The following is a 15,517-nucleotide window of genomic DNA, read 5'->3' on the forward strand; positions in this document are numbered from 1 at the left end:
GGAGGATAAATAACCAAATAAGGATAAAGGCAGAACTGGAGCAATTACCTAATATATTAAATTCACAATCATACATGACTTAAACCTTCTGGAATTGGGGTGTAATCATTATAGAAACACCAGTCAGCATTTCTTCTAAGACTCCTAGATAACTAAAGGGCTCCTCCCAACTTTCTATGCTAAAGGTTGATATGTATCTCCCTTGGAGAACACATTTATATTATCAAATCTTATATACTTACATACTTTGTTGTGTAAGTATTGCTATTTATTGTTAACTTTTTTATTGATCATGTTTTTTATTCTGTATAGTTTTGTTTAATGGAGTTTTTATTTTTTTGTTTTTTTATGTTGCTATGTATAAATGTTTTTCTCGACCTCTAATCTTCAAGGATTCAATGACATTTGAAAATGTCTATATTCAGCTATGCATATACCCACCACACCTCTAAAAATGTTCATAATATAGTCCAAGTAATCCAATTCTAAAGAGGTTCTCTAATGCTGGTATTTCTTTGTTCACCTAGCCCTTTCTCTAATGTATCCTTCTTCCACTGATTAGGTAGAATGACCACCAAAGATTGATGTCTTTCACTAAAATTTCTCATTGATGCCTTTCACTAAAATTCCTTTCCTCCAAGAAACAGCATACCTGAGAAAGCCCTGAAAACAGTAAAGTGCTATTCAAACATCATTTCTGTACAGAGCTTATTTTCTTCACTGTAAGAACAACTCCCATTTACACAATTCAAAATTTAGTTTTAAGTTACGATAAAACGGAAAAAATATCCTGCAATTAATCATATTTCTTCTAAACAATCTAAAATTTTCAATTCTATCTTATCCTAAAATAGAATAACTTTTTAATTGCCCTCCTAAGTTTATTCTTCCATGCTTGCCAGTGTTTTCACATTATAGGAACAGTTACAAATGAGGAAAACTGCCAAGCATTTTAAACTGTTTATATCTTTAAAAAGATGCAACTTGTCAAGCTATCAGATCATTTGCTTTACTAAACGTGACTGATTGTCACAGTTGACTAAATAAAACCCATTTCTATATAGAGTTCACTCTTCTAATTGCCATGGTAAAGTAGGCTTTTCTAATGTTAAAAATTCCTTGTCACAAAAAAACAGTATTTTCCATATATTTATCTAAATGTTTTCAGACATAACATCTAAATTTTATACAAATAAATGCAGATTCTTGTGGTGTGACTGCAAATCACCCATCATCCACAACCAAACCCTATATTCCTTTTCTAAAGATAAGCAACAATTTTTAATACAAAAAAAACCACCACAAATTCTTTTATCTGATCTAATCAACTACTACTTTTAAGCAAAACTGATTTAGATGACTTCACATCTCCTATTTCATCTTCCCTTTATATTACAAGGCACTCTTGGAAGTGTATACCAATTTTATGCTACACATTCTAAAGCAGGAACCCTGGGAAAGTCTATGTATACTTTAAATTATTTCTGAAAATTTCCTTTGCTCATTGATTCCTTCCCTAATGACAAGGAAAAGTAAAATGTCTATGTAGAATAATGAACTTCAAGTAAATAATAGGTACCATATAAAGTTCTCATTTTGTTTTTATTAAACCAAAGAACTTATATACTTATATGCTTAGGCCATGGATACGAACAATAGAGTGGTGAAGACCTAGGGCAGTGGGTAGGAGCTGGGTGGACAGGCTTAAAGGGGTGAGGGAGAATGGGAGACATCTGTAATACTGTCAACAATAAAATAAAGATAAAAATCAATTGCAATCTGGCCAGTGCGTCAGCCCATGAACCAGGAGGGCATGGTTCAATTCCCAGTCAGGGCACAGGTTGAGGGCTCTATCCTCAGTAGGGGGTATGCAGGAGCCAGCCAACTGATGTTTCTCTCTCCTCAATATTTCTCTCTCTCTATCTCTCTCCCTCCCCCTCTCTAAAATTAATAAAAATATATTTTAAAAAATCAATTGTGCCCTAGCTGGTTTGGCTCAGTGTATAGAGAGTCAGCCTGTGGACTGAAGGGTCCAGGGTTCAATTCCAGTCAAGGGCACGTGCCTGGGTTGCGGGCTTGATCCCCAGCAGGGGGCATGCAGGAGGCAGCCTATCAAAGATTCTCTTCCTCTCCCTTCCTCTCTGAAATCAATAAAAATATATTTTTAAAAAATCAATTGTATAGTATATGGGGGAAATATATCTTGGTAAACTTTCATGTAAATAAAACCCATAGGAGAGCAGGTGTGGAATAGCAACTAAAAGTCAATATGTATGTTTGGGCAGTGTAGTATAGTTGTTTTTTCTCTGCATTGCAACATCTACATATAGTTATATAAGGCACAGTTAGTTTTAAAAGGAACACTCTCAATGTAGAGATTTCCAGAGAAAAGCAACCAAGAAATAAGGCATACTCATTATCACAAAAGAATATATGACTAGAGATATTGGAAACATTAACTCTCATGACTTTAATATCCTCCTGTGTGATGACTTCTGAATCCATATCCCCAAGTCTAACCTATACCCACATGCTGGATGAATATACTTACTTGACTGTTTCACATACATTTTGGCCTCAACCAGAGAGGTAGCATAGTGTGAAGAGCCTGAATACTGGAGGCCATGATTCAATCCAGAGCCTAGATTCTAGGCCCTACTATTAGCAGCTATGTAGACCCTGAAAAAATTACTTGACCTCTTTGTGCCTCAACTTCCTCATCTACAAAATAAAAACAATAATACTTAAATTGTAAGGTTGTCATGAGATTTAAAGACCTATGTAATTTTTGAAAGCTCTTAAGATAGAATTGGACACATCCTAATTGATGTGTTTGTGAAATTTTTTTAAAAGCATACCTAATAACCAAATTTAAAGTCTCCATCCCCAAAACTGTGCCTCCTTGTGTAATATTTCACTCGAAACAAAAAAGTGGCCTCTTTCCATACCCTAACCTCTTTTTTTCAGTGAGTCCTTAAAAGTTCTTGTCACAAGGGTCAATAAGGATGAAGACCATGCTCAGCAATCAGACTTGACAATCCTGAAAATGTTGACATCACTCTGAAGGAACGCACAGTTATTATGAAGGGCCCAGAGGCACTCTGAGAAAGGACTTCAATCGCATCAGTATAGAACTTCATCTCCTTAAAAGAAAAAGGAGAGGCTTCAGGTTGACAAATGGTGTGGAAATATAAAGGAACTAACTATTGTTCACACCATCTGTAGTCATGTACAAAACATGATCAAGGGTGTTACACTGGGCTTCTGTTACAAGATGAGGCCTGTGTAAGCTCACTTCCCCATCAACAGTGTTATTCAGGAGAATGGTTCTCTTGTTGAAATCAGAAATATCTTAGGCAAAAAAATGTATCCACAGGATTCGGATGAGGTCAGGCATCGCTTGTTCAGCATCTCAAGCCCCCCCCCCCCAAAAAAAAATGAGTTAATTCTTGAGGAAATGACATTGAACTTGTATCAACTTCAGCTGCTTTGATTCAGCAAGCCACAAAAGATAAAAAGAAGGATATCAGAAAAATTTGGATGGCTATCTATGTTTCTGAAAAAGGAACAGTTTAGCAGGCTGATGAGTAAGATCTAAGTTGTCCAGCTACAAAAACAGCAAGATGCCAGATAACTCCTCAGACTTACTTGTGACATTTTAAAGATGCAATAAAAGCTGTGTATGGATTTGGGGATTGTGGTCGGGGGTCGGGGGAGGGGGGAGACATGCGATCTTGCCAGAGAAGGGGAAAAGAGAAGAGGAAAGAAAGAAGAATTAAAAAAGAAATGGAGGGAAGAAAGAGAGAAGGGAGAGAAATTGAGGAATTATGGCAGGAATTAAAAATGTTGATAGGACTTATCTCTGGTTGAAGAGATTACAAGTAATCATATTCTTTATATACTTTTCTGTATTTCTGAGATCTAAAAATTAGAGATGTGCTTTCCTTTTCATCAGAGAGAAAAAAAAACATGCTGTTTTGAAAATATATTTAATGATATTCTGGATAAAGTCTAAATCCTTCATTACTTGATTCCTTCCACTTCCCCTCTCTCTCATGACCTCTCATATCTGTACCTCTGCACAAGTAGCTATCTCTACTAGACCATAATCCCCATTCACCTTCACCAGGCTAATTCTTACCCATCTTTCAAAACCACTCACAGGTACTATCTCTTCTGGAAAGTCTTCTTAGACCACAAACCTGCTCTCTCCAAACCCACTGTACCAATCTAGGTTAAATACCCCTTCTACATTCACCTTTATTTATTTATTTTTTTAAACCTCACCCGAGGATATTTTTCCATTGATTTTTAGAGAGAGTAGGAGAGGGAAAGACAGAGAGAAATATCGATGTGAGAGAAACACACTGATTGGTTGCCTCCTACATGAGCCCCGACCAGGGGGAGCCTGCAACTGAGATACATGCCCTGGACCGGAATCAAATCTGGAACCCTTCGGTCCGCAGGCTGACGCCCTATCCACTGAGCCAAACCGGCTAGGGCTACATTCACCTTTAGAATCTAGTGTACACATATGGCACTTACCACAGTAAGTTCAATAATTAAAGTATTCTAGGCTTGTTTCCCTCTTTCATTGAGATAATACACTTGTTTTCCTACTGCAGCATCTAACACAGTACCTGACACATAGTAGGAGATCTAAAGAAGTTGTTCAAATGGCTTCAAAGTCATTATTTCTATTCTATTATGTTGCCTCTCTAGACATGTATAAACGTTGGTAAAGTGAATGCATAAAGTCTGGGAGTATTCAAAGTGAAACAGAATGCCATCATTCTTGTTCCTTCAATCATTTATTCACCAAATATTTATTTAGTACCTCATACACGTCACACATTGGGAACACAAAGGATTTCTTCTCTTATGACACTTTGGGGTGGGGAGAGGAGAAGGCAAACATTGGCTCCATACTCAAAGCTACTAAATAAACACTAGTGACTTATCCCTAACATTAAGAAATACATTTAGAGTGAAGGCGGAGGGGCAGGGGAGTTAAGAGATCAACCAAAGGACTTGTATGCATGCATATAAGCATATCTAATGGACAAAGACATTGTAGGGAGAGTGAGGGCATGTGCTGGGGGGTGGGAGCAGCCAGGAAGAGGTCAATGGGGGAAAAGGGAGACATATGTAACACCTTAAACAATAAAGAATTTAAATTAAAAATAAATTAATTAAATAAATGTCAAAAAATACATTTGATATAGACCATATAATGAAAGACAGCATCATGTTTAGAAAGGTAAAATATTTTGAATTAGAAATGATATTAGGTTACTTGAAGACAGCAATTTTCAATCTTTTTTTCTGGCTCCCACATACATGGGCATATCCAGAGTTATGCATTCTTTCCACAACATGCTAAATAACTCTACTAATGAACATGGCATGAAGCTTCATAGTGCTTGCATGTTACACTATCTCTTCTTTAAAAAAAAAAAGCCAAAGCAGTTCTTTATGACTTGCAAAGCCAGAACTTCAAGAGAAACCAATCCTAATTTTCCTGGCCACAATGATTAGTCCCAGGAGGACCACCTGAAGGCTGCCTTCTATATTGGAGAATGTAGCAGAGACTCCTAGCTGCCCACCCAATATCTATTTTTCCTTTTTTCCCCTACTTGGAGATTTTATTGGGGATGGCAATATCCCCAGCTCAAAAACAAACAAACAAACAAAAAGCCCACTAAATTTTTTTCTATCTCTTTTAGTCGGGTATAGTTATATACTAGTTCTGGCTAAAGAGATACAAATGGAAGTCATTAGGAGCACTTCTGAGAAAGCTCTTTTTTTCATATTTTCTATTTAAATTTATTGGAGTAATACTGGTTAATAATATTATCTAAGTTTCAGGAGTAAAACTTTATAATCCATCATCTGTATATACCATTGTGTGTTCACCACCTAAAGTCTAGTCTCCTTTCATCATCATATATTTGACCACCTTTATTCTCTTTATTTTCCCCCATCCCCTTTCCCCTCTGGTAACCACCATACTGTTCTCTGTGTCTATGAGTTTGTTTGTTTGTTGTTTTTTGTTTTATGTAGCACATATGAGTAAAATCATATGGTTCTTGTCATTTTTCATCTGACTTATTTCACTTAGCATCATACTCAAGATCCATCCATGTTGCTGCAAATGGCAATATTTCATCTTTGTATGGCTGAGTAGTTTCCACTATATATGATTACTCTTTTTTAAAAAAAAATAAATAAAATAAATTTTGGACTTAATTATCAGTACCAAATTGCCAGGCCCTCTCCAAATTCTAAACACTTTTCTGATATGCAATTAAACAGACAGGCTCATTAAACATTTATGAGAAATTGACAAGAATGGGTATGCATTGCTTGTTTAAACTGGTGGGTAGAGGGAAATCAGAGAGAAGGAAATCCAAGACCATGTGATTTCCACAGATCTAAGAATAACTAGGGACAGTCCTGTTTATATATGGGGCTTCCTCCAGTCTAAAAGCTTTCCTCCCACTGTCCCTTTCATCTGTAATTTCTGAAAGACAGTCTTTCCAGATAGGCCTTTAGGCTAGTTTTGGTTTCTCTGAGAAAGCAAACTGCTTCCTATAGGTTCCACGAGAATATTAGAAAGTATATGAGGGTAGATGTAAGCAAAACTGTGTAGGAGAATCCAAAGAACCAGATAAATTCATTGAAGGACAATGCTAATGTCATAGAGTGAGGTCTAGTAGAAGAATAAAATCTGACATCAGAGCTTTGAAATTAATTGAGCTAAAACAGTGTTCAGATGAGGATGACAAAAGAAATAAAGATTTTCAATTTTAAGAGAATTAAAAAGATCATCAGGCAAGGGAAACAAAAGAAAAAATAAACAAATGGTACTAAATCAAACTAAAAAGTTTTTGCACAGCAAAAGAAACCATCAACAAAACAAAAAGACAACCTACTGAATGGGAGAAGATATTCACCAATGATACATCTGATAAGGGGTTAATATCCAAAATATAGGGTGGGGCAAAAATAGGTTTACAGTTGTAAGTATGCAAAACGCAGAGTTTATTCTTGTATTATTATTATTATATATTTCCATATGAACAACTATAAACCTATTTTTTGCCCTACCCTGTATTTAAGTATCTATATATATAAAAGGCTAATATGCTAAGTCTCCAACTGTTAGTTCGACCAGTAGCTATGATGTGCACTGACCACCAGGGGGCAGATGCTCAACGCACAGGCATGGAAACATGAAACAGACTGATGAATCTCAGAGGGAAGAGGGGAGGGGGAGGGCGGGAAAAGATTAACCAAAGATCTTATATGCATACTAGAGGCCCGGTGCACGGATTTGTTCACTGGTGGGGTCCCTTGGCCAGGCCTGTGCCCTTTTGCAATCTGGGACCCCTCAGGGGATGTCCAACTGCTAGTTTTGGCCCAATCGTCATAGGCCAGGCCAAGGGACTCCACCAGTGCACGAATCCGTGCACTGGGCCAGTTTCAGCCCGATCCCTGCAGGTCAGGCCAAGGGATCCCACCGGTGCACAAATCCAAGCACTGGGCCAGTTTCGGCCCAATCCCTGCAGGCCAGGCCGAGGGACCCCACCCATGCACGAATCTGTGCACCAGGCCTTTAGGTACTTAATATGTTGTTCTCAGCTGCATTCACATATCCTTTCTTGAATGGAAGAGAAAGCAATGCCATTTTAGTTAATGCTTTGTTCAGTTCCAAGGAAGAGACTTGCTTAGACAGCTTTAACCCCTGAATTTCAAGCAGCTCCGCTTTCGGTGTTCAGTGTTAGGGTATGTCTTTACACTCTTGGCTATGCATGTTATTGTGAATTATATTCTTCCATTGACCCATAAGACAGAGTTTTAATTTAGTTCCATTAGTTATCATCAGCATTCATTAGGCTAGAATATATTTTTCTTCCTTATTACATAAAAAAGTCCAGACGTAGGTGATTTGGTGCTGGTGTTGCAATTTTGTGATTTTATTGAAGACTAAGGCTCTAATTTTCTATCCCTCCATTTATGGGATGTCTCCTTATTTTCGTGTCCTTATTCTAGGCAGAAAGAAGGGGAAAGGATGAGAGGGTTAAAAATGTGACCGCATCTTCCTCCTTTTAAAAAGGGCCTTTCTGCTTCTTGTTGGAAAATTGCAAAGCCACATGCCAAAGAATAAAACTAGGCTGCTCTCTGACACCATACACAAAAACTAACTCAAAATAAATTAAAGATTTGAATACATGACTCATTATAATGCATAGAAGAAAACATGGGTACTAAACTTATGGACCTTGGTCTCAGATGGGGTTTTGTGAACTTGACTGCAAAGTCCAGGGAAATAAAAAGCAAAAATAAATGAATGGGACTATATTAAATTAAAAAGCTTCTGCACAGCAAAAGAAAGTTATCAACAAAACAAAAAGGCACACAAGCAAATGGGAGAAGATATTTGCAAATAATACCTCCATTAAGGGGATATTATCCAAAAATATATGAAGAACTCATACAACTCAACAACAAGGAACAAGCAATTCAATTAAAAAATGGACAGAGGACCTGAACAGACACTTTTTCCTAGAAGACATACAGATGGCTGACAGACATATTAAAAGATGCTCAACTTCACTGGTTATATGGGAAATGCAAATCAAGACAAGGAGATACCATCTCACACCTGTTAGAATAGCTATGGTCAATAATAACAAGTGTTAGAGAGAATATGGAGAAAAGGGAAACCTTGTACACTGCTGATGGGAATGCAAACTGGTACAGCCTTTATGGAAAACAGTATGGAGGCTCCTCAAAAAATGAAGAATAGAGCTATCATATGACGCAGCAGTTCCTCTTCTAGGGATCTACCTGAAAAAATGAAAAACTACTGATTTGGCCCAGCCAGCGTGGCTCAGTGGTTGAGCGTCAGCCTATGAACCAGGAGGTCATGGTTTGATCCCTGGTTGGGCACATGCCCGGGGTTACGGCTCAATCCCTAGTGGGGGTGTGCATGAGGCAGCCAATCAATGATTCTCTCTCACCATTGATGTTTCTCCCTCTTTCTCTCTCCCTCTCCCTTCCTCTCTGAAATCAATAAAAAATATTTTTTAAAAAGCACTACTTATTTGTAAAGACATGTGTACCTTTTTTTTCTTTGCAGCATTATTCACAATAGCCAAGATTGGAAACAACTGAAGTATCATTCATTGGATGACTGACCAAAGAAGTGGTACATATACAGTATATAAGAAACTCCACAACTTAACACCCCCAAGAACAAATAATCTGATTTAAAAATGGGCAGAAACCATAAATAGATATTTCTCCAAAAAAGACATGTAGATGGCCAACATACATATAAAAAGCTCCATGTCAATAATCATCAGAGAAATGCAAATTAAAACCACAATGAGATACACTCATACACGTCAAGATGGTTATCATCAATAAATCAACCAACAAAAAGTGTTGATAAGAACATAAAGAAAACGGAACCCTCATGGTGGGAATGCAGATTGATGCATGCACCCCCATCTTCACTGCAGCATTACTTACAATAGCCAAGATATGGAAGCAACCCAAGTGTCCATCAATAGATCAATAGATTTAAAAAGATGCAGTACACATATATACAAGGAACTTTACTCAGCCATAAAAAAGAATGAAATCTTGCCATGTGGGACAACATGGATGAATCTAATGGGTATTATGCTAAGTGAAATAAGTGAGACAGAGAAAGACAATACAATTTCACTTATATGTGCAATCTAAAAACAAAATAAATGAATAAACAAAACAGAAACAAACCCATAGAGAGAACAAATTGATTGTCACCAGATGGGAGAGGAGTTGGGAAAATGGGTGAAGAAGGTGAAAAGGATTTAAGAAGTATAAATTGCCAGTTATAAAAATAGTCACAGGGATGTACTAGTAAAGTACGTATAGGGAATGAATATCATCAATAATATTGAAATAACTGTATATGGGTTGGTCACTTCATAAGGTATATAAATGTCTATAGTCACTATGTTGTACACCAGAAACATAATGTATATCAGATGGAAAACAAATTAATTACAAATCAGTTATTGAAAAATTAAAATATTTTAAAGAATTGTAATTATAGTAATAAAACATTTTCAAAGACCTTTTCCGCCTCCCACATCTCTAAAATAAACAATAAAACTAACATAATTTAATAATTAAAACTGCACAACAAATTTTATATATCTTGGTTCTACAAATTTGAGAGGATACAGAGGACAGGGGAAGAAAGAAAATGGGGTGTTCTGTGATTGCTCCAAATGAAAAAAATCCTTTATATATCACTTTTATACCAAAATCACAGAAAACATATCCTAATAATGACAATAATGACAGCTAACACATAATAATTACTATGTACCAGGCACTGTTCTAAGCTCTTTATGTGTATTAATTCATTTGCTTCTTATAATATTTTTTTCCTATTAGATTGATGAAAAAGGCACAGAGTCTTTATATAATTCACTCAAGGTCATAGGTTACTCTGGAGTCCATGCTCTCTCTCAATCACTTACCAAAATGTATTTCTAAATGTTACACCTTAAAGTCATTTGGAGAGTCAAACTGGACAGAGCTGAAATTATTTCCTTCTTACTATCCTGTCAAGGTACTGCTCCTCTCCCAGTCACCCAAATTTGAATCTGTGAGATAACTTTTAGCCCCACAGTACAATCCATATTCAATTAGTCATACAAATTCTATTAATTAATCCCTTTCCACTCTTACTGTCATCATCCTGAAATTCCACAGCCAAAAACTGCATCTACTTTTCAGGAAGTCAATAGCTCATGCTAACCATACAAATGAAACATTAATGAACTGCAAGTCTCTAGTACCAATTTAATAGAATATGTTTATAATAAAATATTTATATTCCCCCATAAAAGTTCTCCTTATTAACTTTAGTCCATCATTCTAGCCTGTACATTAACTTTTCCTTCCAGATATATGCCAAACACTAATTGGATAAGCAAAATTTTAAATTAAAATGTACCAATCACATTCTCTATTCAAATGACACATAAAGGCTTTGAAGTTTTAGTACTGGAAATAAATTCTACAGGAAAGTGAGTTTTTTAACTCTGAAATTACACTTGAGGGTAGGGTGCTCTCACTTCAATTACCAGAATCACAACTTATGTGACCCTTAAGTGCTTTCTTTAATCCATTTTGGTTCCAATGAGTATCAGTGAGACTTTAAAAGGGCTTTACCATATAGGGAGAACCAAACAGAAATAGAGGCCAAAATTAAAAAGTCTGCAGCATAATATAAATCACAGTATTCTTGAACCGTTTTTACTTCCTGAAACATAGATGTTATTTACACAGTATACCATGGTAAATAATAAGATTCTCAATAGTCTCAATATCTCAACACAATGATGGCCCAGCCAAGTGGCACAATGCCGCACTCAGCTATCACAGCATATTTGCCCTCAGCATTCATCAATCCTAATCTTTTCCAAACCAGAGAATCATCCAAAGCCCTGAAACCTCTGTGAAGTTCCCTAATATGGATCCCTTGATTCCCAACTCCCTTTGTGCCAGGATGTGGGAAATACTATCTTCTCTTCCTCTTGGGGGGCATAAAGGAAGAATAGTTCATTCTGACCTGTACCTCAACTCCTCCTATTCTGTTTTAAATCTGGAAAAAAATGACTCTTCTATCTGCTTGGTAACTGACAATAAAAATTACTTTAGTCAATTACTGTACTCTTAACCTCCACATATTAAGAAGTAGCTACCTGAACCAAAAGGCTAAGGTGACCTGAGATTATAAAATATATCACTATTGGTATCTGAAACATGCCACAGATATAAATTTAGTGTGACCTGGATTAGATTAACTTCACATTATTCAATGCCTTGTCATACTTCCAAACCCTTGTGGCACTGCAGCTAACACCTCTGAAAATGACTGCCAGAGCAGTAGCAAGAGCTCATGGCTCCACTGGCCAGAGCTGGCACTAGTCTCCAGTCTCCAATAGGGTCTGATGTAGAGTTAGCCAAAAATAATGTCCAAAGATTTGCCAGAGTTGGAGTTTCTTTTTGAAAAGCAGAAGGCAATTTAATTAAATCCTAAACATACACTGACATAGTATAACATCCAGTATTACATGGAACCAGATCCCCATCTCAGTTATTTCCTAGATTATGTGTCTGGACTCTCACCCTGAGCATAATACAATTAAATAGGATGGTAAGATTCCATATTCTGCCCTGCATATGTTGTAGAAAATATAACTTTATTAGGTTAAGAGTTCTTTATTTATAATTTCATGACACATCTAAACATGGTAGAACCTTTAACTTTTGAAAAAAATTGAGTACGTATACACATATATATTTGTTGTTGTTGTGTCGTTAATCCTTACTGGAGGATATTTTTCCCATTGATTTTATTTTTAAAGAGAGTGGAAGGGATAGGGAGAAACACAGAGAGAGAAGCATCCATGTGAGAGAGACACGACTGGTTGTCTCCCATATGCAAATCTACCGGGGCCAGGATCAAGCCTGCAATCAAGGTTAGTGCCCTTGACCAGAATAGAACCTGGGATCCTTCAGTCTGTGGGCCGACACTCTAACCACTGAACCAAACCAACTAAGACCAATAGGTATATATTTTAATACAAATTTAGCCAACAAGCTTTTGAAGGAGAAAAAGCATAGTTTTTCCAAGTACAGTAACAACTGGAATATTAACCTAAATAGGTCAGGTTAATGTTGTTACACACTTGTGAAAAAGAACAAGACTATTGAGGAGGATGTGTGTATCAGACTCTGAAGGTGAAGTCCATCATCACCATCAAAATGCTACTAGACTAAATAAGACACCTATCTTATTTACCACTGTATTCCTGACAACCAACACATTGTCTAGTACCCAACAGGCACTAAGAAAATACTTAAGGATGAATAACTGGAAGTATTCAATATAGGCTAAAACTACATGAACCCTTGGCAAGAGTACTGTATACAAACTAATTTAATAACCAAAAGGGAGTGGGATTTGACCAGAGAACTTTTAAGGTTTCTTCCAAACCCTAAGATTCCATAGCATTTTAATCAGTACATTAGTGAAGATTTTAAATGAGCATCACACTCCATTATAGGAAAGACCTTTAGATAAATTTCTACCAATAACTAGAGGCTGCATCACAAACTACCAGTCAGTCTTTTTATACAAATCTTCATCAAGCAGGAGGGAAGAAAGAAAGAAAGAAAAAAAAAAGAGCAAAAGAAAATCATTAAACTAGACCAGTGGTCAGCAAACTCATTAGTCAACAGAGCCAAATATCAACAGTACAGCGACTGAAATTTCTTTTGAAAGCCAAATTTTTTAAACTTAAACTTCTTCTAACGCCACTTCTTCAAAACAGACTCGCCCAGGCCGTGGTATTTTGTGGAAGAGCCACACTCAAGGGGCCAAAGAGCCGCATGTGGCTCACGAGCCGCATGTGGCTCACGAGCCACGGTTTGCCAACCACTGAACTAGACAATTAAACCAAGTCTACGAGTTGTATTAAAATAAATCCTTAAACACTGCATTATGTATGCTAAGAAATAATTAGGAGAAAAAAGCCCCTGGTATAAAAAGAACACAGAATCATCCTTTTTCTTTGCAACCCCAAATTAAAAAGTCCTGTATCAGTTAAGCAATTGCTCAGTTACAGGACTTAGAAATACATAGGATTTTTATACTTGTACTTAATCTGCTTTAATGACAAGCTGTAAATGTGTGATTCCACATTTCTCTACCCTTTTCTTTGTCCTTGTATGGAATACATTAAATGTGTAACCTATGTGATTACAGATAATTATAATCACAGTCATGTATAAGTCATGTCTGAGTAAGTCTTGGCTAGTATCAGCCAAGAAACTAATATCCATCATTCTTCATATTATATATGTTTTTTTAATTATTTGGTAAGGTTCTAGTTATAATGTTTGTAATATCAAAAATATGCAAATTATAGAAACGATTTTACTTAGTTCATTTGCTTTCCTTAGACTATTCGGCCAGCAGCAATATGTAACTGGTTGCCTTGATTATTTACTAACTATGGGCCACCATTGTTCCTGTCTCTGCTTTATTATTTTTTAATAGTATGTATCACTTCACATGTACCATATAATTTACTTATTCGTTATGGTTAGTGCCAGTCTCTCTCCACTAGAACTTTAAATTCTAAGAGAGGGATTTTAGCTGATTCACCACCATATCTTCGATACCCATCTCTGTACTTGACACAGTAAGCATTCTATAAATACCTGTTAAATGAATGAACTGGTATTAAATCATTGCTAAATTTTTAAATGGCTATAAATTTTAGAGCAAAAGTCTGGAAAAATGAGCAACCTACCCAAAAAAGTTGTATTTCCCTAAGTACTCACAAGCCAGCCCTTTAATTATAATTTTTAATCACCAATGATCTATATCTAAGTTATTAATTTCTGAATTCCACCTCTGTCCCTTTTTCAGGTTTAGAAACAATTCTTCACTTTTAGTAATAGCATCACATCATTCTGATTAAAGTTGTCTCTATCACCAACAGGCAACAAACAGGCTGTTCTATGATCTAACACTACAGATGATACCTAAGTAGAACAATATTACTATAAATAAATATTCATATAAAATTGAAAAGTGTTTTCCAGAAATTTTAAAGAGGCCACATTAAGTTTAAAAGAATCTCTAGTTGATGAAATGAGTGAAAAATATTATGAGCACAGAGCCTTCTTTTCAACACAGAACACATCTCTTCCTCCATTAAACTTGTCTGAAAGTAAAATATTTAAAACCAGAATCCGGGTTTCTACCTCATCTTGTTTATCAACCACTCTATAGCAGCGGTTCTCAACCTGTGGGTCGCGACCCACAGGTTGAGAACAGCTAGCAGGGTCGCCTAAGACCATCGGAAAACACAGATATTTACATTACGATTACAGTTATGAAGTAGCAAAATTACAGTTAATGAAGTAGCAACGAAAATAATTTTATGGTTGGGGGTCACCACAACATGAGGAACTGTATTAAAGGGTCGCGGCATTAGAAAGGTTGAGAATCACTGAATTAAGGCATACATATATAATTTCAAGGCATTACTTAAAGTAAGGAGTCTGGTAATGATAAAAATTTGCTATAATAGTAGGCACAGCCACATCACTGATAAATTCATAACTTATTAATAAACTTTTAATTCTCAAACATTAAAAGCTTTTCTTTAATAAATATACACATTAGTAATGCTATCTCCTAAATCTTTGTTTACTGGTGATATTAGTGACATTTTATAGACATATAAGTACCACTAGAGGCCACTAAATACTTCACTTTTTAAAAGGTACATATTTATAAGTTATACGGAGATGACAATGCACAGTAATATTCATAACTGGAAAAGCTGCACATGAATACTCAAGGCACAATACAAACTCAAACAAAAAGATTTGGACATATTTCATGCAGTAATCAGGATTTCTGGAT

The 15,517-nt window shown here is 36.2% G+C and overlaps 1 protein-coding gene and 1 pseudogene across 9 annotated transcripts in view; one reads left to right on the top strand and one right to left on the bottom strand.

The window, feature by feature from the left end:
* The window catches only part of SBF2 (SET binding factor 2), a 399,474-nt gene that overhangs the window by 308,994 nt on the left and 74,963 nt on the right, over nucleotides 1–15,517 (bottom strand). The window lies entirely within an intron of this gene.
* LOC308233434 (large ribosomal subunit protein uL6-like) lies at nucleotides 3,006–3,591 on the top strand (annotated as a pseudogene). Its single transcript has one exon. The product of its transcript is annotated as a large ribosomal subunit protein uL6-like (transcript).

Source organism: Plecotus auritus, assembly GCF_963455305.1.
Source record: "Plecotus auritus genome assembly, chromosome: 9".
Lineage (NCBI taxonomy): Eukaryota > Metazoa > Chordata > Mammalia > Chiroptera > Vespertilionidae > Plecotus > Plecotus auritus.